Source organism: Mus musculus, chromosome 6, assembly GCF_000001635.26.
Source record: "Mus musculus strain C57BL/6J chromosome 6, GRCm38.p6 C57BL/6J".
Taxonomy (NCBI): Eukaryota; Metazoa; Chordata; class Mammalia; order Rodentia; family Muridae; genus Mus; species Mus musculus.
Genome location: NC_000072.6, coordinates 105822341 through 105849539, shown reverse-complemented (window position 1 = coordinate 105849539; position 27199 = coordinate 105822341). Strand labels below are relative to the sequence as shown.

Sequence of the window (27199 nt, the reverse complement as noted above, 5' to 3'; positions counted from 1 at the left end):
TACTAGCAAGAAATAGGATGATGTATTTATGGATTGCAGAAATATATTTGCTGAATAATTTGTACATGCAATTGTTATACAGAATTCTTCAGTCAGAGGTAGTGCCTGGCTCTTATATTGAAAATCAAGTAAGCCATATTCCACACTGCACAACATCAATGACAATTTTGCTGCAAAATAACAGTGTAGCAAACCCAGAAGCAGGATATATACAGAGCAAGCCAAAATGCTCAAAAATTGTTCACCTTATAGAATTGTAGTGTTCTACTCTTCAACAACCTAATACTTTTCTGAGTGAGTTGGTGATGTGGATACAAAATGGCCAGTAAGACAGTTACGAAGAAGCCTGAGGCCCTGAGTTCAATCCACTAGAATTACATAATGGACAAAAAAGAGAATTAAATTCCTCAACATGTGATATACACACAAGTACCTTGGCATATAGGCACACAATATAAATAAGTAAATAGATGTAATGATCATTTCAAAAGATATTAATAGTGATTATACTTATAGAAGATTGTTAATATGAATATATTTTAACTTTTTGTAATCTGTGATGTAAACAATTTTATGAACCCTAGTGAAAAAAAATGAAGAAATTGAGGCAAATGTCTTATGGATTTTTACTTTATGGTCAGGATATGAATTTATGTTATTACATTCAAAATAATAAGTACAGTCACAAAATATGAGGTTCATTCAAGAATGCATTCATCATATGAGTCACGATTAGAGCCCAGGTGTGAACAAGCATGGCTACTTATGGTGCTGTGCTGGCACTAACAGCATTATCTAGGCTAATGATGTTATTTTGCATTTAATTCAAGGTGCTGACGAAACCACCTCACTCACCCTTGTTTCTTATAACAGAAAATATATTCCTTAGAAATCAGCACAAGACAGGTTACAAAATTAATATATGTAGTTTTATGAATTGTATTCTCTCTGTTACAATGTCATCAGAGCTAAGACATGCCTCTCTGTGTTACAATGCCATTAGAACTAAGGCATGCCTAAGTTCACAAGTATCACTGTAAGTGGCTAGGAGTTCTAGAAAGCAAAACCATAGAAACGTTAAACCTTGGAAGTAGTACTTTAGGCAGGAACAATGGTCACTTGCAACCCTGTGTGGGAACTAGTCCCTTGCATAGGCCAGAGGCTGATGAGTCGTATGTAATGCATTTCCCTCCAAGATGGACAATGGGATCTGAATTATGAGAAATGTACAGCTCAAATGGAGCTGAGTCAAACTTGCTCTCCCTAGGGCTCTCAAGAAGAGTAGTAGCCTCATTTTATGTCATACTATCCTTCACTCTTCCTCCAACAAATCACATGGTTCCTGATACAAAATGATGACAGTGAATATACCCCTTCCTCCTTATCATCATGACTAAATGCATATGCTCAGACACTGTATCAACTAAACCTGTATCACATAATCCTCTTGAAAGATCCCATGAATATTATCTGTGAACACAGAAGGCTTACAGTATATCACAGTATGTGCTTCTGACCTGTTTCTACACCTAGAGCCCAATAACAGATTTATAGTTGATGATTTTAGATATGTTCTTTATATTCCTCCCTTCCTCTCTATCTATAGCTCTCTGGATCTCTGAGACAAATGAGTGACTGCAGTTCAATACATTATTAAAACTTATTTTCCTTTTAAATTTCAGTCAACTCCAGTGTTACATTTTTCTTTTTTAAAATAAGGGAATGAATCTTAAAATCCATTAAATAATAATTTGAATATAACCTGCTACACCATAGACACAATTGCCTTCACTGAGTGGCTGCATTGAAGAAAGCAGCATTCTTTGGAACATCTCATTTTATCATGATACCCCACCCCCACCCCCAGGCATATTTGGCTGATTGCTGAAGGCAACTCCAAGAGTTTGTGCCAGAACCCTGAAGTATTTACAGACACCTACACACCGAACTTTGATGATCTTTGCAGAGATGAACTCAAACAGTGCCACTTCCTGTCTCTCCTTCTGAGTCAGCCAAGCTAATCAGTACTCAGTGCTCAGCTTAGACTGGCACTGTGAACAAAGAGCCATTTAGAGATGCTGAAATGTGTACTGTGTACTTGCCAAGCTGAAGAGACTCATCCAGGAGAACATATCTTATTTCAGGAATATAAATGAATTAATCAGTAAGCTTGCTACCCCTTGCCAGAAACATTCCTGATTAAATTTAATGTAGTGAATTTGTGCAATCACCAGCAAACTAACCACTGATTAAACAAAGGCCTCAGAGCACTAATTCTTCTAATGTATGGTTATTTCTGTTCTCCTATGAAGGGCACCCCTTGAAAACTTTTTTTACCGATTTGAAAGGTTCTCCATTGAGAATTCAACATGGAACTTTTTGTTTATTTATTTCTCTGAAGGTATTCCAGTTCATTTAGAGACAGGAAAATAAAGGCATCCAACATTTCAACAAATGCATATACTTGGCTGCATTGTCACAGGGACACTGCATGCTCTTGCTACCTTGTAGGCCAGTAGAGAATTCCATTGATCACAAGAGAAGTAGCCATCTAATTTTTCCTATCTCCTATGTTTTCAGAAGAGGAGAAACTGCAGTGAGTTACTTATTCTAAAAGGAACTTGGAAGTAAATAGCAAGGATTCAGGTGTTCTGAATCCCACAACTTTTTTCTTTATATATGCTGTTATTTTGCAGTGATACAAACCACAAAAGAGGAAAAAGGATTATAGAACCTGTATTCATTAGATTTTTCTGTGAGTGGTTTGTTACTGTTTTTATAGATAAAGAACTGGTGATAGGTAGGTAGATAGATAGATAGATAGATAGATAGATAGATAGATAGATAGATAGTAGATAATATATAGATGTTAAAAATGTATAGGTGTATAGATAACATCTATATCTATCTATCTGTCTATGATAGAGACAGATAGATAGATATAGATAAAAAGAAACAGAGACAGATAGACAGATGTAGATAAAAAGAAAGAAAAATATGTAGGTGATAGGTGGTGGATAATACCCAATGATAGATAATAGACAAAACACAGCAACCAAAAACACAATTTGTAAAACAAATCCACCAGTAAACCGTGGTTATGAACTTTATCAAACATTCAGTACTCGCCAAATTAATTCTTGCAACAGGTCTACATACACCATTGAATTCCTATTCTCCTGAGATATACAAATTAGAGGTAGTAACTGAGGAATATTCTCTGCACGTTAAAAGTATTTTCCCTTGGTAATTTTAATAGGTTCCTATTTTAACTCAGACATATATATATATATATATATATATATATATATATATATATATATATATATATATATATATAACACAAATGTTCATACTAGTACATATATATTTTTTATATAGTATTTAAAAGTATATTTTTAGACCTAACAATGATTCTGAAATCTCTGAAACTGATCTATAATAAATGTATTTATTTTCTTTTTTAACACAAAGCATGAAAACAAATTTAATGGACTCTCTTCCTTCTCTAAGCATCAAAAACAAACAAACAAACAAAACAGCACAGATAACATTATTTTTGTCTTGCAGAATGCGAAGGCTGTAAATCTTATAAATTCCTGAATGTGATTCTTCCCAACTCAACATCTCCTCTCGAGTAACGCCAGCGCAAGTGTCAAGAACATCCAGAAAAAAAAATATTTTGAGCAATGGAATAGGTACAGATCATTGCAGAAACATAAAGTCCCCATCCTCTTCCTCTGGAACTGTAGTTGCCAAAATTAAAACCAATAATGTGGCATTTCTTAAGAATACAAGAAAGTTCACTCTGGTGGTCAGACAACAGAATAATTCACTTCAGAAAGCTATGGGTATTTTTATAAATCTATGTACAACTATCTTGGGTTGGGGATTCATCATAACTTACTAAGTAACAGCTGTGGCTACCAGCACTGGGTTTGAACAAGACCAGGTCTGAAATTGGCTGATCACTGATTCTTGAATGACTTATTGAGCCTTCTCTCATCCTTCTGAATTATTTTTTTAATTAGGTATTTTCTTCATTTACATTTCCAATGCTATCCCAAAAGTCCCCCCATACCCTCCCCCTCCAGTTCGCCCCCCCCACCCACTCCTACTTCTTGGCCCTGGCATTCCCCTCTACTGAGGCATATAAAGTTTGCAAGACTGATGGGCCTCTCTTTCCAATGATGGCCGACTAGGCCTCTTCTGATACATATGCAGCTAGAAACACGAGCTCTGGTGGGGAGCGGGTACTGATTAGTTCATATTGTTGTTCCACCTATAGGGTTGCAGACCCCTTTAGCTCCTTGGGTACTTTCTCTAGCTCCTCCATTGGGGGCCCTGTGATCCATCCACTAGCTGACTGTGAGAATCCACTTCTGTGTTTGCTAGGCCCCGGCATAGCCTCACAAGAGATGGCTATATCTGGGTCCTTTCAGCAAAATCTTGCTAGTATATGCAATGGTGTCAGCTTTTAGAGGCTGATTATGGGATGGATCCCGGGTATGGCAGTCTCTAGATGGTTCATCCTTTCGTCTCAGCTCCAAAATTTGTCTCTGTACCTCCTTCCATGGGTGTTTTGTTCCCAATTCTAAGAAGGGGCAAAGTGTCCACATTTTGGTCTTTGTTCTTCTTGAGTTTCATGTGTTTTGCAGATTGTATCTTGTATCTTGGGTATTCTAAGTTTCTGGGCTAATATCCACTTATCAGTGAGTACATATCATGTGAGTTCTTTTGTGATTGGGTTACCTCACTCAGGATGATGCCCTCCAGGTCCATCCATTTGCCTAGGAATTTCATAAATTCATTCTTTTTAATAGCTGACTAGTACTCCATTGTGTAAATGTATCACATTTTCTGTATCCATTCCTCTGTTGAGGGACATCTGGGTAATTTCCAGCTTCTAGCTATTATAAATAAGGCTGCTATGAACATAGTGGAGCATGTGTCCTTCTTACCAGTTGGAACATCTTCTAGATATATGCCCAGGAGAGGTATTGCTGGGTCCTCTGGTAGTACTATGTCCACTTTTCTGAGGAACTGCCAGACTGATTTCCAGAGTGGTTGTACAAGCTTGCAATCCCACCAACAATGGAGGAGTGTTCCTCTTTCTCCACATCCTGGCCAGCATCTGCTGTACCTGAATTTTTGATCTTAGCCATTCTGACTGGTGTGAGGTGGAATCTCAGGGTTGCTTTGATTTGCATTTCCCTGATGATTAAGGATGTTGAACATTTTTTCAGGTGCTTCACAGCCATTCCGTATTCCTCAGGTGAGAATTCTTTGTTTAGCTCTGAGCCCCATTTTTAATGGGGTTATTTGATTTTCTGGTGTCAAGCTTCTTGAATTATGGGATGTTGAGAAAATCAGGTATGACAGGGGCAGCAGTCATTGTCTTCAGTTCTGTATTCTCTACTAAGCCAACCTGATTTCAATGGCTAGTTCCAAACCAAAATCCAACAAATGGTCACAGTTCTACTCAATGTGTCACAAAACAAAACAAAAAACAAAACAAAACAAAAATCATGAATGTGAGAGATGAAAGTGTTGACAGGATTAGAAAAATGATAAGAGGAAGGTTGTTCGTAAGAGCAATCAGAATGCATTATGCACTTGTATGAAAGCGACATAAAACAAATTCAATAGAAGTTATTTTAAAACAGTGAGAAAAATGGGGTGAATTTGAAGACACAATTATATCCAACCCTTGATTTTATGGTTTTTAACATCCACTTTCTTATGAAGGTCTTTAGTTATGGCTGAAATACAAATTTCCATATATAAGCACAGTAATTTGCTTTTAATATTCTATAACTGTAGAAAGGTATCCTATTAGGAAATGGGATGCAATTTCAATACTCTTTTCATTTCTAATGAATCTCCCTTGCTTTGATTTGTGTACATCATTTTAGAATTTCACGAACCAGCTGTGAAATTGCTGATTTGTCTCCAGTGTGAATTTCTTTGTCGGGAAAGAAAATGCCTCTTTGAAAGAGTCCCCTTGCCATGAAGAGACAAGATATTTATGTTCCTCCTCCAAACACACAGAGGCCGATTCAAAGGAACCTACTCATTCCTCGAGTAAAAGGCAATATCATCTCAGGAAATGGTTCTTTCAGTAGCTTTTACACTCCCCACCACTGTCAGGTTTGGCACATACACCAGGAGAGGAGGTGAATGCTATCTTCCAGAGACAGGCAAAGTTCACTCCTCGAAACTCTTTACATCCCTGAAAGGAAAATTCCCTTGGCAGCATCTTTGTTTCTTTGAGACAAAACAAATCCATGCCAAAAAAAAAAAAAAAAAAAAAAAAAAAAAAACCCACATTTGATTCTTACTTTATTTCCCTTTAAAATTCTACAACAATGAATTGGATTTCAGTATTGTTTGTTTATATTAAAAGAGCAATTAGCATTTCTTTTGGAGTTCTGTCACTGGATTTCCTACTGGAGAAGCTATAGCAGAACACTTTAGCCAATAAAATTAACAAATGGGCTGGCAGATATTCATAATGCTAGTGGTCTTTCCCTTCCTAGAACTCAACAAGGATCCTTCTGAGAATTCTCCATCCAATATTGTGACATTGGTAAAATACTCAATGAATCAATTTACACAGAAAGCATCATACATTCTTCAACAGTGCTCACTAAGTAAAAAAAGTTAATATATGTGGTCCTAACACATAACCGCTCCTTGGCTCAGATATATGGGACCTTACATGGGTTAATAGGTCATCTTAAAAACACCTTTCTAAGAAACCAAATTTCCATTTTTGTGGAAGTAGATTCGATTTTTAAGGTGAGTAAGAAAGTTATAAGAAAGAATATGAAGAGAAGATTAAGAAAGAAAATTAATGGTGGAAAGTATTTTTCTATGTGGTTTTGAAATGTATATCTTAGACTCAGATCTTTTTTTGACAATACTCAGTTATATTTATTAAATATATAAAAAGAAAAATATAGTCAGCTGCTTCACTCAAAAATGGTTCAACATACACACATCAATAATGTAATATCTAAAATGTAATTGCTTAATTTAAAATCACATGATAGTATAAATAAGTGTAAAAAAAGACTTTTGATAAAATCCAACATTGCTTCATTATAAAAGTCATGGAGGTACGAGGGATAGAGAGTCCATTTCAACAGAGCCCAAGGTTGTGCACAATAAACCAGTCATCAGCATCCTGTTAGGGGGAGGAAAGCATTTCCACTAAGATTAGAATCAAGACAAGGATGTCTACTCTCCTCTCATGTTCAGTATAGTGCCTGAAGTCTTATCTACAGCAGTAAGACCAGAGATCAAATTTACTTCTAACCTTGGTAACTAGTTCCCTCCTACCATCCATCATGAGGAAAAGAACACCAAAGTGATCAGTAAATGACTTCCACGTGACTAAAGAAACAGTGGGGGCATATTCTGTAATTTGTGGAGTGGAGGGGTGCATTGTAGACAATGTGTCTATGTAGGCAAATGCATATGTGTTTGCAAATGTACAAGGGAGTCAGAGGACAACAACTTTCTATACCACTCCCCACCTTTAAAGTTTTTTTATTACACTTACTTATTAGAGGATGGTACATGTGTTTCATTATATGCTTGTAGAGCTCAGACAATAAATTGCTGTTGTTTTATCTTTCAATCAAATTTAGGGGCCATTGTGTTTTCCTCACTGATGCATCATGCTAGCTCAGCTCCACCTCAAGTTTTAGGGCATCGTTTTATCGTGAAACCTGACTCAGAGCCCATAAATTAGCTAGGCTAGCTAACTAGTGACCTGTATTCATTATCCCAAACACTACATTAATTAATTAACTTACTTTCTATCTCTATCACAGCTTCCCCTCCATCTCTCCTCCTAGTTCCTCCTTCTTACCTTCCCTTCTCCCATGGCCCTTTTCTCCTCAGAGAAGGGGAGGCCTCCCAGGGATATCAAGTACTCTTAGTATATCAAGGTGCAGTAGGACTAGTCACATCTACTATTGAGGCTAGAGAATGCAGCCCAATTAAGTGAAAGGGACCCAAAGGCAGGCAGCTAGTCAGAGTCCCACAGGAGGATCTACTTTCCCAATTGTTACAGCTACTGACAAGCTAAGTCAGCCCCATGGATGCTTTCTGTTTGGTGACTTAGTCAGGACTGAAGGAGGCAAAACGGTAAGAGAGACACCATAAGAAAAGTTACAAAATCAACTAATCTGGGACCAAGGCTACAGAAACACATCGGGCTTTTCCCTGTTGTTCCTTATCAGAATTCGGATAATCATGCCACACAAGGCAATCACTTTATTGATAGGCATTTCTCCAACCTTGATATGTGTATGTGTGTGTATTTTTAAATATTTTTAAATTGATTTTGGAAAGCTAGGATATATAAAATTCATTATTATTGTTGTTGCTGTTATTATTTTTTTCGTCCATAAGATAGGACTTTTAACTGGATCCAATGTCTGATTCAATATAGGAACAAAGAATGTATTTTTCAGATTTGTTTTTTTTTGGGTTTTTTGTTTGTTTGTTTGTTTGTTTGTTTGTTTGTTTAGTAGCAAGTTCATCATTTCGTTGTTGGAGATGAAACTATAACACCTGGCAATCACAAGACTATGGATCTGTTCATGGCAAAGCCTTGATCCAGAATATTAGAAAATGCTTTAACTGCTGTGGGATGAATACTTCAACTTTTAAACGGAAGAAACTGTAGTCTCTGTCTTCATGGTCTTTCTCTGGTAGACAAATGTAACTTCAGCTACTATAGTATTAAAAACTTCTGTTATTTAAAGTCCTTTGGGGTGTAATAGATATAAAGAAGGTAAACTCCATGCAAAGTGACATGAATATGGAATGGTAAATACAATTCAAATCTGTCTTTACCATTCACGAACCTCAACACCCTATTCAAAAAGATCCACATGCATTTCTCATGCTACATGAAACAGTATCACATGGCTTATAAGACAAGGTCAAGGTGTTGAAACCTACCTCTTCTTTTCAATAAGAACCACGAGGATTGTTTCCTTTAGCTGAGCATGAAGAATCTGATTCTCTTACACCAATCTGCAGAAATTTCCAAGTGAGCTCTGGCCGAATTTCACCTGTGAGAATTGTCAACAATGCAATATGAATCTGAAAAGAAAAAAGAAAAAGAAAAAGAAACAAAATATGTTTTTAGTTTTTTATGCAAATGAAACTGGGAAGAAAAAGAGTCAGTTATGTTTTTAAAAAGTCATTCCAGTTGAGGTTGTAAAGCAGAAGGTGGAAGAAATATTTTAGATATCTCTCTTGTATTACTTTTTACAATCTATGATGAATTTACAACAAATGTAAATGCTGCAGAGAAAGACCTGGATCTACATTTCCTATTCCACATTAAAGGTAAAGAAGAAACAAACAGAGGATGAGAAAGGCGAAAACTCTGAATCTAGCTGTGGACAAGAGGAGCATTTTTTCAAGCTGGAGGAAAACCTGGTAATAAGTGGAGACAATGAGATTTGTGAGGCATGCGACAAATGGCACAGAAGATGGGAGAGAGAAAATAAAGTGAAGACGACAGCAACTTTGGGACTTATTGGACAAAAATAAAATCACTTTCAACGTGTGTCCCCCACATACTGATCCTCAGGCTGATTTATCTGATCACATCTGACAATAATACAAATGGAAGATGTCCAGGCATTCTCAAGGTATACCTTCTGCCAGAAAATTAAACATCCGACTTCTACATCAGGGGGAGATAGCCCACTGAACAGAGAGAGCAATGAAGCAAACCTGTCCGGCATTATTTCCTTAAGTCTATATAAATCCTGAACTGTTTCGAAGTGAAACTGCACAGCCTGGAATAGTTGGTACGCAGGCTTCTATCCCAGATGGTAAATGTAGCAAATTAAATTCAAATAAAAATTGCAGAAACTTCTTGAACATAAGGTACCCAGAACCTTTTCTTGGTCAATGTCCTGCCACTAAAGCCTTTCACAGAGATACTGTATAATGTGTTAGGTTTTTTTTTTTTCTTTATCTTTTTCCATTTTAATGTGTGTGGGCATGGGTGTGGTGGGGTATGCATATGTTTGAATGCATGCTTGCATGTGTGAAGAGTATGGGTATGATGTGGTATTCATGTGTTAGAATGCTTGCATGTGTACAGGAATATGGTTATGTGGTTGTTCAGGTAAAGTACTGCAGTTAAATTCAGGAATCATCGTTGAACACATACCCACCTCCTTCATTGAGGCAGAGGTTATCAGTCAAATCAAGAGCCACCAACATGTTTAGTTGCTTTAGTGAGCCTGTTCTGGAATTTCTGGATTGCCACAGCCACTCAGCACTTATGTGGGTTCTTGGGTTTTGAACTCCAGTCCTCACATTTGTGCAGCAAGTACATAACCACCAATCCCATTCCACAGCCATATCACATGTGATTTTTTTTAAGCCAAATATGATAGTGCATGCCAGTAACCCCGGCATGCAGGAGGCAGATACAGATTAACCACTGCAAGGTTGAGGCCAGCCTTGTCTATATAGCAAGGTCCTTGTAAATTCAAATATTAAAGAATATTTTCTAATTAATTTATTATTGTAAGTGTTTTGAATTTTTTAAATATGTCTGGAGTAATGGCTCTGTGTTTAAGAGTGTTTGAAAACCAGAGCTCCAACTTCATCATCCACAGGAGAAGCCAGGGATCGTACCACCCAACTAATAGCTACTCTGAAGAATGGATTGATGGCTACAGCATTGGGTTTGGGAGAAATCCTGCCTCAATGAATAAGCAAAGACTGAAAAAGGACAAGAAGACAGAGTAGTCTCTTCTTGTGACTTCTTGAATGCCCATGAATAAATAAACTTTACAAATTAAAAAACACTTGCATAGTAACTTTCTTAATTTAACATGGGAAATCCTTAACCATGGATAATTTTGTATTATCTGGAAAATAAAACATTGGTAGTATACAAATATTTTTCAGTTATCCCATACAGGGCTATAATGCATATTGAATGAATGATAAACTTTTGATTAAGGAAGTTGGAAGGTAGTTGTCTTATTGGTAGTAGGTTCACAAACATGATAAAACCTATACAAAACAAATATGACCATATCTGATGATTAAACAGACAGAAATACAACATTACCCAGTAGTTCAGCTAAGTAACATTTTATCCCAAATACAAAATTTCATCTGGCTGCTGCTTAAGATTCCCTATGAGTGATTAGGAAGTAACTTTTACATCCTTACTCGAAGGATAAACTAAAAATCCCTCCTACGATTCAACGAAGACACGGAAAAATATCAGAAAGTAAGAAGATATCATCAACTATGCAAAAATAATTGAAAATGTTAAATTAATAAATCTTGGCACATATGATCAAACTGACTTCCTTAGCAATAAAAAGTTACATCCTACTTCAAGTAAGTAGTCTAATTAATCAAAAATTACTGACTAGAGCTCTTTGGAAGTGAATTTATCAGAGGAGAGATAAAGGAAATGTCAGACTTATATAAACCAGTTGGTGGGATAATGGCTGTTTTGCTCTATTTTGTTGACTAAAACACATGTTGTAATGATTTAATTTCTGGTGTTCAGTCTCAAAACTTAAGGCACCATGCCATATATATATATTAGGAAACAGTGCTATTTTCCTATGGAACTTTCTTTCTTTTTTTTCTTCTTTTTTTTTCTTTTTTCCTGATTTTTAAAAATTGAAAATAGATTCTTCTCTCATACAAGACACACTGGCCAGTTTCCCCTTCCTCCACTCTCCTCCCAGATACCCCACACCTACTCGCTTCCACAGATACATTCCCCCTCTGTTTCTTCTTCAAAACAGAACAGGCTTCCAACAGCCAACAGTCAAGCAGGACAAACAAGATACAATAAGACAGGGCAGCAGCCCACATATCGAGATTGAAGAAGGCAACCCAACAGGAGGAAAAGAGTTCCAAGAGCAGGCAAAAGAACCAGAGATACACCCACTCTCGCTGTTAGGAGTCCCACAAAGACACCAAGCTATTATCCATAAAATATATGCAGAGGACCTGCTATAGACCCATGTATGCCCAGTGCTTACTATTTCAATCTTTTTGAGCCCATGTGAGTCCTGCTTATTTTATTTGGTTGGACCATATTCTCCTCATGTCCTTCATTTCCTCTAATTCCTATAGTCTTTCTTCCCCCATCTCCATGGGGCTCCCTGATCTCCTAGGGATCGATGGACACCTCCAAGTTAGACTCTCTCTCTGCATAATGTCTGGCAGTGGGTCTCTGCACCCACTTCTACTTGCTACCAGAGGAAGCCTCTCTGATGACAACTGGACAAGGAACCAAACTATGAGCAGAATATCATTAGGAATCCTCACCTCTCTCTTTCTAGCTAGTTATGGTTGGTTTTACCCTAGGTCTCTGAGATCTTCTATCTCTGGTTCCTGGCCATGTAGGCAGTGTAGGGCATGGGCTCATTGTCATAGAGTGATCCTCAAGTTTAGTCAGGCATTGGTTGACTGCTCCCACAAATTCCACACCACCATTACCACAGCATATCTTGTAGGCAAGACAGATTATAGGTCCAGGGAGGGCTTTGTGGTTGGGTTGGTGTCTAGGTTTCTGTTTCCTGCCAGTGTCTAGAAAGTATGGATGAAGACTCCATGCATGCACCAGCTTTACTTCTCTATGTTCAATGAGCTGTGTAGATGTTGTCAACAATGGGGCCCTTCTGTCAGTTTTCAAAGAGTGAACTTCTATTCTAGCATCAGCCTGGATTGTTTAGGGATCTCCACAGGATCTACTCAATGGTACAGCTAACTATATAGGGCCGCAGGAAACCTCAAATTAACAGTGATTTATACTGCTCAGAGTAACTATGTCAATTCTCGCTATGTTTTGATTCTCTTCTTTTTATATAGTATCTGCTCCTTTTTTTGTGACTGTAATAGTCTCTAATTGGAATGTATTTCAAAGCTAAGTGTCATTATTTTAAAAAGGAAGCATTTTTCAAAAGTCTGGCTTTGTCCAATCTGATTTTCAACATATGCCCTGATGACTTTGTTTTAGAAGTCAAATTACTTGAGCATCAAATGTGACTCTTGGGGGAGTATACACTTGGAAAAACTGGAGTATTTATACCACCTTTCTTAAAGTTTATATTTTTTCTGTAGTTCGGATTCTAAATCATTAGCTATGTAAAATGCAATATGGGGTTTAAAGTGCATATAATACATTGTAAAGTACAGGTATTAGAGTTGCAATCATTGTTCATTTAAAACAGCTAATGTGGGATCTAGCTCAAGGGAGGCCCTAAGGCATGACATTATAACTGACTCTATGGTGTGCTCACAAAAAAGGATCTATCATGACTGCCCTCCAAAGAATCCAACAAGCAGCTGAAAGAGTCAGATGCAGATATTTACACCCAACTAACAGACATCAGCTGCTGACCCCTTTGGTTAAATTAGGGAAAACCTGGAAGAAGCTGAGGAGGAGGGTGGACCAGCAGTCTCAACCAACCTTGACCCCCAAGATCTCTCAGACATTGGGCCACCAACCAAGCAGCATACACCAGCTGAGATGAAGCCCTCAATGCATATAAAGCAGAGAACTGGGTTCAGTCAGAGAAGATGTATCTAACCCACAAAGGAATGGAGGCCCAAGGGAGTGGGGAGGTCTGGTGTGGTGGGAGCTAGGGGGTGGAGATATCTTCATGGAGCTAGAGGGAGGAGGTATGGGATGTGGAATAGTCAGAGGGCAGACCTGGAGGGGGATAAAATCTGGACTGGAAAAAAAAATTAGATAAAATTTTAAAAAATAACAGCTAATCTTTCACTTCCAATGAATCATTTTAATGCGTTTAGTTTTCTTTATGTTGTCTACTTTTATGTAATAAAGTTCATGTAGTCAGTGCAAAGGCAACCAAAGCGAGAGAAAAGAAGCTGTTTTTAAATTTTAATTAATAAAAAGTTTAGTACGATATACAAGAAATATTTAATAAATATCTACAAATTATATATCAATAAAGCAACAATATCTCAGAAGTCATATGGAAAAATGAATTAAGTATTTGTTTAAATTTTGAAAAATTTTATAGAAATTCTTTTTTTATATCTTTCTAGTACTAACATTTTTTAAAATTTTATTTTATTTTTAATTTATTTTTTACACTCCATATTCCATTCCCTGCCCCCTCCCCCAGGCCACCCTCTGATGGCTCCACATTCCAAACCTTCTCCTGACCCTACCCTGTCTCCATGTAGATGCCCCCATCCCTCACCCCACCTGACCTCTAAACTCCCTGGGGTCTCCAGTCATTTGAGGGTTAGGTACATCATCTCTGAATGATCACAGACCAGGAAGGTTTCTACTGTATGTGTGTTGGGGGCCTCATATCACCTGGTGCATGCTGTCTGTTTGGTGGTCCAGTGTTTGAGAGATTTTGAGGGTCCAGATTAATTGAGACTGCTGGTCCTCCTACAACATTGCCCTTCTGGCTCCTTTCAGCCTCCTCTAACTCAACAAGGGTCAGCTGCTGTGTCCATTGGTTGGGTGCAAACATCTTTTGAAAACAAATTCTGTTTTATATCTTCCTGAAAGTATCACCTAAAGTTTTAATAAAAGATTATAAATATATTTTAGCATCCAACCATATTAGAGGAAAAGCAAATTTAATTATTTTATGAAAGTATTTTAATAGCTATGCCTTTATTCATGATGTTAATGTATACCCAGCATCTATGGTATGCCAGTTAATATCATGATCCCTATGAATATAAATGTAGACTTTGTAAAAATTATTCCTAGTCAGATCTTTCCTAATCTTACATATATTAACTTGGGATAAAATAAGTAAAATTAAATAAATAAAATGGAATAGTTTGTTTAAAAATTTAATTAAGTTTTAACTGTTTGTGTGTGTGTGTGTGTGTGTGTGTGTGTGTGTGTGTGTGTGTGTGTTGGGAGGGGTGTGATTTTAATTTGTAAACATTAGTGAATGTGTCCTCTGAGTCCAGGAGAGGACATCAGATTTCCTGGATCTAGAGTTACAGACAGCTATGAGCCTCCTGACTTGGGTACTGGGAACAGAGTATTCCAAAAGCAGTATGTACTCTTGACCATGGAACTGGCTCTCAGATCCTGTTTAAGCCTTTTCGATTACACAAAATACATTGGTTGAAAATAACTACATCAAACTAGACAATTGTTTGAAATGAGAAAATGATCTCTTTTCAATTTTTATGCTTTATGTGAGGGCTTCAGTCAAGGTACCAAGTTTATCTTTTAATAGAAACCATGGTAGATAAGGAAAAAAATTAAGAATCCTGAAAACCTTATACATTATGACCTAAAACATAAATACTACTAAATGCAATTGAAAAAGGAGGGCCAGGGCTAAGGGTTGAGTTTAGCAATATATCTGCATAGCACACTCAACATCATGGATTAGAGCCTCAGGACCACAAAAACATGCAGATAAAAATAAAAACAGGGCAGTGCATTTTAGAAACATGTCCCCAATAGAAGTTCCACAATGTTTTATAATTAAGTTAACTAACATTATTTCATGTCTTCGCTTTTCAAGAATCTGCAAATGTCATACAGCAAGTAACCAATGAAGAAGTGGAGTGAAGAATGCAATCCTTGTGCTTCATCGTCTTTTGAAAGCGTTATCAATGACTTTGGTTATGCAAATATGATACATGCAATGCTACAGCCTTGAAAGTTTTTTTTTTCTCCCCAAATACTGTCTTCAAAAGAAGTTAGGGAGTTCAGAATCAAAATGTGCACACATATGCACATGTATCCTGTGTATACACACACAGGCACACACACACACAGGCACACACACACACAGGCACAGGCACACAGTCACATACACCAACGTAAAAGTTTCTAAAAAGATACCTACACCTCTGCTTGGTACACCCTTATTGTTTCTGTTCTTATTGAGTAATACTTTGGGAATATAATGCCAATGACTTATATTAGTATTCCTGGAACAAATGTTTAATATCCTAGGTGGCCATGCTCAACTTCCCAAATGTTAATTGATTCTATTGCAAATTGCTTGTGGCACATTCAAGGTATAAGAGGGAATTAGCACTGAGATTATAGGACCGTGACTGCATTATAAAAGTGCACCCAGAAAGCCTGCATTTCTTTACCTTCTTTTCTATATTATGAAGCAGGATTTTAAAGTAGCTTTGAAAGCATCTTCTTATACTCAGTAGACAAGCAATAACAATATTAATATGTTATGATGTAGACCATCTTTTGCTTAAAAAAAGAAACTAAGTTTCTTTTTAAAGGATTCCATTAAAGTAATCTCATTGAAAACGGGAGCAATAAGTTAAAGTTTCTATGCTAAATTACTGGGAATTATTCTCATACTCTTCATCCCATACTCCTGAAGATAGCAAAACCAACCTGAGAATATTTTCTTCTTCCATGAAGCAATGAAATGAGCAACTGTGCCATACTGATGGCAAAGCCACAAGAACTCTGGGTGTTAATAAAGGCTGGCATTGCCTGGCCAGGATATATTAAAATGTCAATCACAAAGAAATGAATGATTCCAACAAGCTGGGGAAGAGGGAAATCACATCTTCATCTAGTCAAACAGAGCTTCCCCTCATGGAAATAGTCCATTTAGTCTTAGCACTGTGAAACACTGAGTCATATTGTCACTGGAACTTCTAAGGTCATAAGTGTTATCAATATCCTTTTGTTTGTAGTAACCTGATATGAAGCAGTAACTTACTATGAGAGCCTTAACATTACTTATTCACTTTGCCAGACAGTGTACTAAGATTTCTATATTTCTTTTCTATTTACTCTTCGGGATGGAGTGATACAATAAATACTATATACATACAAATATAGAGAGAGCCAGACGTGGTGGCGCATGCCTTTATCCCAGCACTCAGAAAGCAAAGGCAGGCAGATTTCTGAGTTTGAGGCCAGCCTGGTCTACAAAGTGAGTTCCAGGACAACCAGGGCTACACAGAGAAACCCTGTCTCAAATATGTATGTATGTATGTATATATATATATATATATATATATATATATATATATATATATATATATATATAAGAATTCTCATTTCAGGGTTCATCTAATTAGGTCACAGTAAATTTTAATTTTCTACCTCCAGAATCACAGATTATCTTCTTCAGGTAGCCAAATCATAGATGTAAAACCCATGTTACTCAGTGGCACTCTCCATTTAAAAACAAAATATCAAAGTAGATGGTACATAAGGAGGCAGGAATCTTTGGAATCTATTTATATATATATATATGTATATATATATATATATATGTAGTATTTGGTATTTAAGTGTGTTGTGTGTTTTGGGGGTGCATGGTGCAAATGCATATGGAAGGCAGCGGTTTACTACAGGTAATGACCTATTGGTAGCCACCTTATTTATTTTTCTATTTTTGAGATAGGTCTCTCTAAGCTCAGATATTGTTTAGACTGGAGGGACAGCAAGCTCCAGATATCTGTTGTCTCTGACCCCTTCCTAGAACTATCTTACAGATAGATAGCTTTACAGCCAGCTTTGTAAAATAAATGGTATTATCAATCTCAGTTTAGATGTGGAGACTAGACCAAAAGCTCAGAATATCCACAGTGCAATTCACAGACCACGTGAAGCTTAAGAAGAACAAAGACCAAAGTGTGGATGCTTCAATCTTACTTAGAAGGAAGAACAAAATAATCACAGGAGGTAGAGGGAGGGAAGGACCTGGGAGGGAGAGGGAAGGGGGGAGGGGGCGGGAGGTGGCAAGATCAAGTATGGGAAGTGACAGGAGAGAAGTACAGAAGGTCAGGAAATTTAATAGAAATATATAGCAGTTGGGGATAGGGAACTGGGGGTAGCCACTAGAAAGTCACAGATGTAAGAGATTCTTAGGATCCAAAGGGGATGACATTAATCAAAATACCCAACAAAGGGGTGATAGAACCTATAGAGACCACCCCCAGTAGATAGGCACAGCCCCCAGTTGAGAGATGGAGCCACCCATCTAAGAATTGTTAATCCAGAATTGTTCCTGTCAAAAAGAAACACAAGAACAACAACAACAAAAAAAAAAAAAAAATGGAGCAGAGACTGAAGGAAAGGCCATCCAGAGACACCCCTATCTAGGGATCCTTCCCATCTGCAGACACCAAACGCTGATGTCAAGAAGTGCTTGCTGAAAGAAGTCTGGTATAGCTGTACCCTAGGAATCCCTACCAGAATCTGACTAATACAGTTGTAGATACTCACAGCCAACCATCAGACTGAGCCCAGGGATTCCAATGGAGGAGATAGGGGAAGGACTGAAGGAAATGAAGGGCATTGCAACCCCATAGGAAGAACAACAATATCAACTAACCAGAGCCCTCAGAGCTCCTGGGGATTAAACCGGGCAGTTGGGATTCATGGAGAGATTCATGGCTCCTGCTACATATTTAGCAGAGGATGGCCTTATCTGGCATCAGGTGGAGGGGAGGTCCTTGGTCCTGTGGAGGCTTGATGACCCAGCATAGCAGGACACAGGAGTGCTGAGGCAGGAGTAGGTAGGTGGGTGGAGGAGCACCCTCATACAGGCAAAGGGTAGGGGGATGGCATGGGGGTTTGTGGAAGGGGACTGGAAAGGGGGGGTAACATTTGAAATGTAAATAAATAAAAAATAAATATGTAAATAAAATAAAGAAAAGAAATTAAAGCCAAAAATAAAGGATATGGAAAAAGTATGAAAAAAGTATATATAAAATTTCAAACATTACTCAACTGTAGAAATGATATTTTTAAATTTATTTTTATTATATATTTTCTTCATTTACATTTCAAGTGCTAACCCGAATGTCTCCTATACCCTCCCCCTGCCTTGATCCCCAACCCATCCACTCCTGCTTACTGGCCCTGGCGTTCCCCTGTACTGAGGCATATGATCTTCACAAGACCAAGGGCCTCTCCTCCCATTGATGGTCGACTTGGCCATCCTCTGCTTTTTAAAACAAGCTATTGTTCTGTTCTTTAGAGAAGTAACTGTGAAAGCACAATACAGAAAATTTGTGTTCTGGGACAATTTTATTATAAATTACACACATATTAAAGGTAAGTCATCAGGCCTTTCTCTCCTGCCTAAAGTATTCACTGATGGAGTATAAAATCCTCCAAGATCCCCTAAAATCTATTTGTTACATGAGATATAATCCTAAAATATTTAGTCAGCCACATATAAATAATTGGATATATAAATATATATTCAAAGCCAAATTAAACAATATCTCAGTTGATAAAGAAGGCTACTTTTTAAAACCTATGAGCACCCAAGGTCATGTTAAAAATAACTATATTTTAGGGAAACGCACAAAGTACTAGAAAGGGATTAGAAAATACTAAGGGTTAGCTTATTTTAAAATCCATCCACCCATTGCCTTAAATCCATTTCTGGCAAACATCCCAGCCAAAGCAGGAATTGAAAATTATTCAAAATCCCTCTGCAGGGATCTTGAAAGGGATCTAAAAGTGGGCTCAATAAGAACAGTCATTATGTAGGGGATAAGGTATAAGACTACTCCTCAGTTCTTCCAAAGAAAATATCTATGGCAAGGGCATGTTGTAATACCAGGGCAGGGAGGAGAAACTGTGAGGGGACGAAGCAGCAGTAGTACCTGTTTTACATTCTGAGGCAGACACTCTTTGCCGTTCATCTCTTGTCAGCTGGTGTATTTCAACCACATGTCTTATTGCAGTCCCTTTTCTCAATCCTAGCTCAACCCCTGCTCTTTCAAGTGTTTCTCCTAAACCTCAGCATGTCTCTGAACTTGACTCTATCTGAAGTTCATGAACTGGATGCTTTTCCCAGCCCAATGTGTTTTACAACCCCAAGTGAATAAGTTTTCCCTATTTATCTGCTGCCTTTTGAAAGCCATAACTTGGAAAATATGTTTACTTGCTGGTATGAAGTTCTTATCCTTTGATCTCAGTGGCATCAAGATCATTTCCATTTGGCTGACTTGTGTGACCTCATATAGGGAAAGTCTGTTGGATATCGTGCATGCTTATTGTAATTTGACTTTTTGATTTTCAATGTATTAATTTCCTCTTACCAGACATCTCACTCAGCCCCCTAAATAACAGTAGTGTCATCAGCTTCCTTTGTCTTGGTTATTAGAATCCTTCCTCAAAGTTTAAGGTACTTCTGTTAGAAAACACAGGGGATGCCTCTGTTTTCAGCAGCAGCCTTCAGAAGCATTAGTAAACACCTTGTGTATTTGGAGCATGCAAGGGAATTCTTTCAGCATCTGCACTGTAGCTCATTTATAAACAAAGTTGCTCTTCAACAACATTTCCAACATACTTTTGTGTTTTACTGCTCTAAGCCAACACTCATATACACATGCTGCAATGTGCTCCGTGATGTTATCAGGAGAACACACATTTATGCTGCTACTTTAACAGGCTTTTTCCTTTACCAATGCACAAAGTGCCTGTTTTTAGTGTTACCCTAAGAGAGAGCTCAAGCTTATCAACCAGACTTCTGGATATGATGAATGGCAAAGGCAAAATCATATTTGCTAAAGAAGTAGGCCATATTAAGCTTGTAGAGCTTTGATTGATCATGTTTACCCAAGAGATACAAATGTTATGGCCTTTAAAATAAATTTGGGGGGCTGTAAGCTTTGTTTTCATTTCCTTTTGAAAATCGCTGACTCTAACCAGCTTACACTAAACACTGGTATAAATCAGCAGGTACTAGCGATATGGTAACAGAGTTGGTTGCTTTCTTCTAGAATGTTATAGGATATAAAATGGTATACCTTAGAGTAGACCTGCAGTAGGTGATCTCCTTTTCATGGTTGCTTACTTCCTAAAATATTTATATATACACATACATACACACACATATTCTCTCTCTCTCTCTCTCTCTCTCTCTCTCTCTCTCTCTCTCTCTCTCTCTCTCTCTCACACACACACACACACACACACACACACACATACACACACACACACACACACACACACACACACACAGAGAGAGAGAGAGAGAGAGAGAGAGAGAGAGAGAGAGAGAGAGAGGATCAATGAACTAAACTGCCTGACTTTAACTCTATTGCCAAACATTAACTAGGTGCTTATCTTGAAAACTTTATACAGTCTTTTATGATCAATACTCAGAGCCATGCATATAGCTAATGATGAACTATTAGTAAGTAGGTATCTATCTTTCTTGGATGAGAAGCATCTATAGGTGAGCAGTGTATAGCACTGAAAGATTCAGTCCTTGCTCTTATCACTGCCATCCCAGCACAAAGACATTAAAGAAGGCACACAACACATCTCAGTACCAGGAGTGGGGGAGAATAGGTATAGAGAATCTTCTAGAGATAAAGATAGGAAAGGGTCTTCTGTTCAGATGGCAACTGAGTAGAGATACAAACCAGTAATTTAAAAAAGATAGTATATTCAGATTTTTGGAGGAAGCAAGGAAAGGAAAAAGAGTAAAGTATCAGGGATCAGTAGAGAAAATTAAATATCAACACATGGCAAAAGCCTTTGAAAGCATTAAGAGATTCTAACATCTCTAATCTGTGCTTTCTGCTATATCATGACTAGACATGGTTGCTTTTTGCCCATTAAACATAAGTTGTCATCAGATGACACTGCAAAGCTAAAAATGACTGCCAGGATACAGGTAACATAAGTGAGAAACCTGGCATCATTGACTACATGGTTCAGTTTTAGAACCACTTTGTCACAGGGAATGCAGTCTCTAGCAATTTCCTTCTTAATCTAAAAGGATACTTAATATGACAAGAAACTTTCAACCCAGACTTCAACTCAGCTCAAGCAGAAAAAAAATAGCAATTTCTCTAGGAAAACTGATTTAAAAACGATCATCATCCATCACCATCATCATCTGTCACATGGGGCAGCTGCTTTGGCAGCATTATTTTAAGTACATATTAGACTAGATGACAGCTTAACCTTCTTAGGGAGCAGATTCACCTCCCTCACACATCAGCAAGGCCCAGAAGAGCAGATGTACTCTAATGCAGAAACAGGCTTTTGTCTGATTTCATAAATACACACTGGCACATGATGATTTCATAGATGTTTAGATTTTTTTTCTTTTTAGCATTAAGCAGTTGATCCAGGCCTGTGAAGACTATGTAACTCAAGGATTATTGCACTCACTACACCAACATGGATTTACCAACATAGCTCACTGCATATTGGACAGGTGGAAAGACTTCCATATGCACCACATTCCAGAGAAACTAATTCCTGTGTGAATTCTGTAGACACAATGGGCATATGCTTCCATATGGAACAGTCACACTCGTTTCCCACACGATGCTCGAACTTAACTGACCTCTAGGTGCTGACATCCCTTTCACAAGACTTTTACTTCCCCATGAGTACATTCACACCCTTCGCTCTAGTTGCAGTGAATAGCTTTACCACGCAGTAGGTCCATATGCCAGCCATACTTAACTAAGGAAATGTAATTTCTTTCCATTCTAGAAAGTTTGCAATGTATTCCCCAGAGACAAATATTTTCCTCTCCTCTGACTTCCTACAGACCCTTGTCTGTGTCTCTTTAGTGATGCAGTTTATACTCTACTTGTGTTAGTATTCTATCATTTTCCTGTTGGGAGTTCAAAAAGTTTGGTTGAAGTTACTAAAATCTTATAATGTAACTCTTCAACACTATATTACTTAGACAAACTTGTGTAGTGGGAATGGGAAAGAATCATTCATGTTAATTATGCTAGCTTCTAGGCAAATATCTCAAGTTAAGAAAGTATTTTTCCATTATTCTGTATCTCAGCACATGGCAGAATACATGGCAGCTCACAACTGTCTGTACCAGTGCTCAAATATCTTCTTCTGACCTTTGAACACAGCAGATACACACATGATGCACATACATGCATGAAGGCAAAAGAAACACATATGAAACAAAATAAATAAACTTTAAAATAAATAAAAACAAATTACATATGAATGCATTTAGACTTATAGAAAATAATCTGCAATGATAAAACCAGGAGAAATGCTTTAACATTATTACAGTCCTGTGTGTCTTTGAAACCTCCCATTGAATTGACTTTGATAATATGTTTAGCCAAGACTGACAAACGAGGACATGGATCTCTTTGAGACTCTAATGTGCTCACTTTCTAGGTTATTTCTCATCTAATCAATCTGAAAACAAGCGTTTTTAGTGTTTCACTTTGCTCAGAAAACTCTGCAAGGTAAGAGGGATGAGTTGGGTCATTTAAAACACAACAATATTTCTAGGACTTTCTTTCTTCTGAAAAGCCATTTATTAATTGTGCTACCATTGGTACTTCATGAAAAGTAGAACCGTTTATAAAATAAACATTAATTGAAGATGTTTGAAAACAACCATTCATGAAATCCAATTATAGAAAATACTAAACATTCATTTTCTTTTTCAAAAGATTTATTGACAAAAAACGAGAAGCATTATCCCTGTTAAATACTTGATTTCAGATTCAGTGATATTAGAAATTCTTTCATCATTATTTCTGTAACCACTAATACACTGTCAAGATTACAACAGGTTGAATAAGTAAATGGCTGAAAGACTATAACCACTATACTACATCCTAAACATATCATGTTAAATATTTCAGGGTAATGAGTGGATGGCAAATGAAACTGCCTGAGTTAGATATTAAATTATGGAATAAATGTGAAAAAAATAAATCCTTGCTGCTAAAAAGAATCTTGTCATAAATTATTTGCTATAACAGTTCAGGTACTATTAAGTCATAAAACACTAAAATATCATCACAATTAATATGGATTGTGACACAACAGTTACAGGGAATATAAAGAGATACCATATTTAGTATAAAGATGCAGTGAAATTCAATTAGTAAGATGTTTGGTTAAATTGTAAAATTTTCACCATACAATATTCTTCAAAACAAAAACACATGCATTGTGTATATTGTCTTACATAAAATCCTTGTACAGACACTTACACAGAACAGTTCCAAGGCTCAGTGTTCTCATTTTATTTATTTCAATGTCTGTATTTAAAAAAAATATCAGTAGCACACAATGCCATATGAACTGTCAGGAAATTAATTTGAGGACGGATAATCATCCGCACAGTGTGTGCACCTAATCATTGCGTTTTGAAAATAAGAATCATCCTCTGGGGCTGTATGAATTGTCATGTTCTCCCACCTGCCTGTTCCATTCATCTCAGTGCACCAACTACCTAGCACCATAGTTACTTTGAAAGTATTAATGTGTATTGAACACCATATCAAATATGTCTGTTTTGACTCAGCACAACTCCTAAATAAATATGGAATACTCCCAGTCCATGTCTACTTCAAGTAGCAAATACTAGATTATCTTCTATAATATCAAAAGATACTTGTAAAACAATGCCCAATGTAAAAAACTGGCCTTCCATTCTGCCTTCCATATCTAAGAATACTTATGTTTAAAATGTTGACAGTTCGTTTTTTTTTTTTTTTTTTTAGTTTCAATTTACCACAGACTATTTAGTGCAAAAGTAGACACTGCATATACATGGTATTTATTCATTCTCAATTCACTGGCTCTAAGCAAAGTTACTAATTAGGATAAATGAAACAGGTTAAACCTTGAACACAAAATGTGTGTGTGTGTGTGTGTGTGTGTGTGTTTGTATGTCTTTCTTTGTATGAGCTGAGTGTTTATATATGTACAAGAATACATATATGTGATTGCATGCAGAAGACAGAGGCCAGCCATATCATTACCTGGATGCAATCCAGTTTGTTTTTTGATGTAAGGTCACTAACTGACATGGAACTTACAAGTAAGACAGACTGGCTAACAAAGGAATCCCTTTTATTTGACCACCTCCACCTTCCCAGTGCTAGGATTACAGGTGTACACCATCTGCTTTGGATTTTCATGTATCCTGGAGACCATACAAGTTCTTTTCCTATCATAGCAAGCATTTTACCAATTAAATAATTATCCTAGTATTGGATACTAAATATACATTTCTTAAATTTAATTTTAAGTACTCAGCATTTATTTATTGCTAGAGATAGTTATGTTCATAGGTTTATTTTAGTCTATAAGAGTCATCACACAGACTAGATTGGACCAAATTCTCAACACACTTAGTCTTGTTTTGTGTTTGTCACTCCCATGAGCACCTGCTCTAATTTCTTTACTCACTTGATTTCATAATTTCCTTTCTCTAAAGCAACATTGTCCAACAGGTATATATGATCTACCACACCACAAACACACACACATACACACACATGCACAGACACATACACAACATAAGACTTAAAGTATTCTATCAATTATATTAAAAATTAAATTATAAAAATAATATTATATTTATTTTGTTGAATTTAATACATATAAAATCTTTCACTGGAGAAAATATAGAATCCTAGCAAGATAGTTCATGTGATTTTGCTGTACTTAATCTTGATGTGTGTTTTGTGTCTGAAACTCCCAGCGTTCTAAAAACTCATTTCAGGCCTTTGCTGCTCACATATCATTAGCAACCACCACACTGAACACATTTTGAGAACATACGAAATTCATGAAGAACTTATTTAAAAATGCATGACAATAATGAAAGAGCCCACCAGGAATTAAGTTATTCAGATATATCTTCCTTTAAAGTAAGTTTTAATAAAGAAACAAGCAAACAAAAAACCCTTTCAGCTTTTATTCTCAATATTTTCCTATGGATAACTGACAGTCTACAGAATCACACAACATCACACAATATATCTACAGCAATTCTGACTCTGTTGAGGAAACTTCTGTTTACATTATAAATACCACCCCATGAAAGGTCTATATATTAAATATTTGGTTCTCAGTGTTAAAAGATTAGGAGTTTTAATAGATCATTCCTACTGAGAGACCCTTACATCATTACAAAATCAGACTGTGAGGAGGGCAGAGAGGTTCTCCCAGGTTTCTATGACTTTTCTGAGGTAAGTCAATAATTCAGAGACACACAATGAAAATTCAAAATGTTCTGATCTATAGCATTTCCTTTTTAACTATTATGGATGTGTGATCATACACAAGCTGGCCATAGTCTATCTTGTTCCACCCTTAGACAATACTCTGTTCAATCTATAGGACATATTACTGCACTGTGCAATTAAATCTGATAAAGTTGTGGGTTATTTCTTTTTCTTCTTTTTTCAATGTCTACCTTTTTAAAGGTCTCTCCCATCCAGCCTTCCCTGTTTATTCGAGGCAGTATTGACTCTCTTATTAAGTTAGCACCCAGTGCCCTGAATTATCACTATGTATTCCCTTATCTGATTAGAGTAGGACGTCTTTTTGAGATAGACTTTCATATACATTTTTAATTATTATTATTATTATTATTATTATTATTATTATTATTATGTATTTTCCTCAATTACATTTAGAATGCTATCCCAAAAGTCCCCCATACCCTCCCCCCCACTTCCCTACCCACCCATTCCCATTTTTTTGGCCTTGGCATTCCCCTGTCCTGGGGCATATAAAGTTTGCATGTTCAATGGGCCTCTCTTTCCAGTGATGGCCGACTAGGCCATCTTTTGATACATATGCAGCTAGAGTCAAGAGCTCCGGGGTACTGGTTAGTTCATAATGTTGTTGCACCTACAGGGTTGCAGATCTCTTTAGCTCCTTGGGTTCTTTCTCTAGCTCCTCCATTGGGAGCCCTGTGGTCCATCCATTAGCTGACTGTGAGCATCCACTTCTGTGTTTGCTAGGCCCCGGCATAGTCTCACAAGAGACAGCTATATCAGGGTCCTTTCAGCCAACGCTTGCTAGTGTGTGCAATGGTGTCATCGTTTGGAGGCTAATTATGGGATGGATCCCTGGATATGGCAGTCTCTAGATGGTCCATCCTTTTGTCTCAGTTCCAAACTTTATCTCTGTAATTCCTTCTATGGGTGATTGTTTCCAATTCTAAGAAGGGGCAAAGTGTCCACACTTTGGTCTTCGTTCTTCTTGAGTTTCATGTGTTTTGCAAATTGTATCTTATATCTCTTATAGACTAAGTTTCTGGGCTAATATGCACTTATCAGTGAGTATATATCATTTGAGTTCTTTTGTGATTGTGTTACCTCACTCAGCATAATGCCCTCCAGGTCCATCCATTTGCCTAGGAATTTCATAAATTCATTCTTTGTAATAGCT

At 37.1% G+C, this 27199-nt stretch overlaps 1 protein-coding gene across 7 annotated transcripts in view; it reads right to left on the bottom strand.

Moving 5' to 3' along the window:
- The window catches only part of Cntn4 (contactin 4), a 1022510-nt gene that overhangs the window by 850602 nt on the left and 144709 nt on the right, over positions 1 to 27199 (bottom strand). For all 7 annotated transcript variants that reach the window (XM_006506197.3, XM_006506196.3, XM_006506198.3 and 4 more), the window contains exon 2: positions 8980 to 9123. The gene's annotated coding sequence lies outside the window, so the exon portion shown is untranslated. The remainder of the gene's footprint in view (positions 1 to 8979; positions 9124 to 27199) is intronic.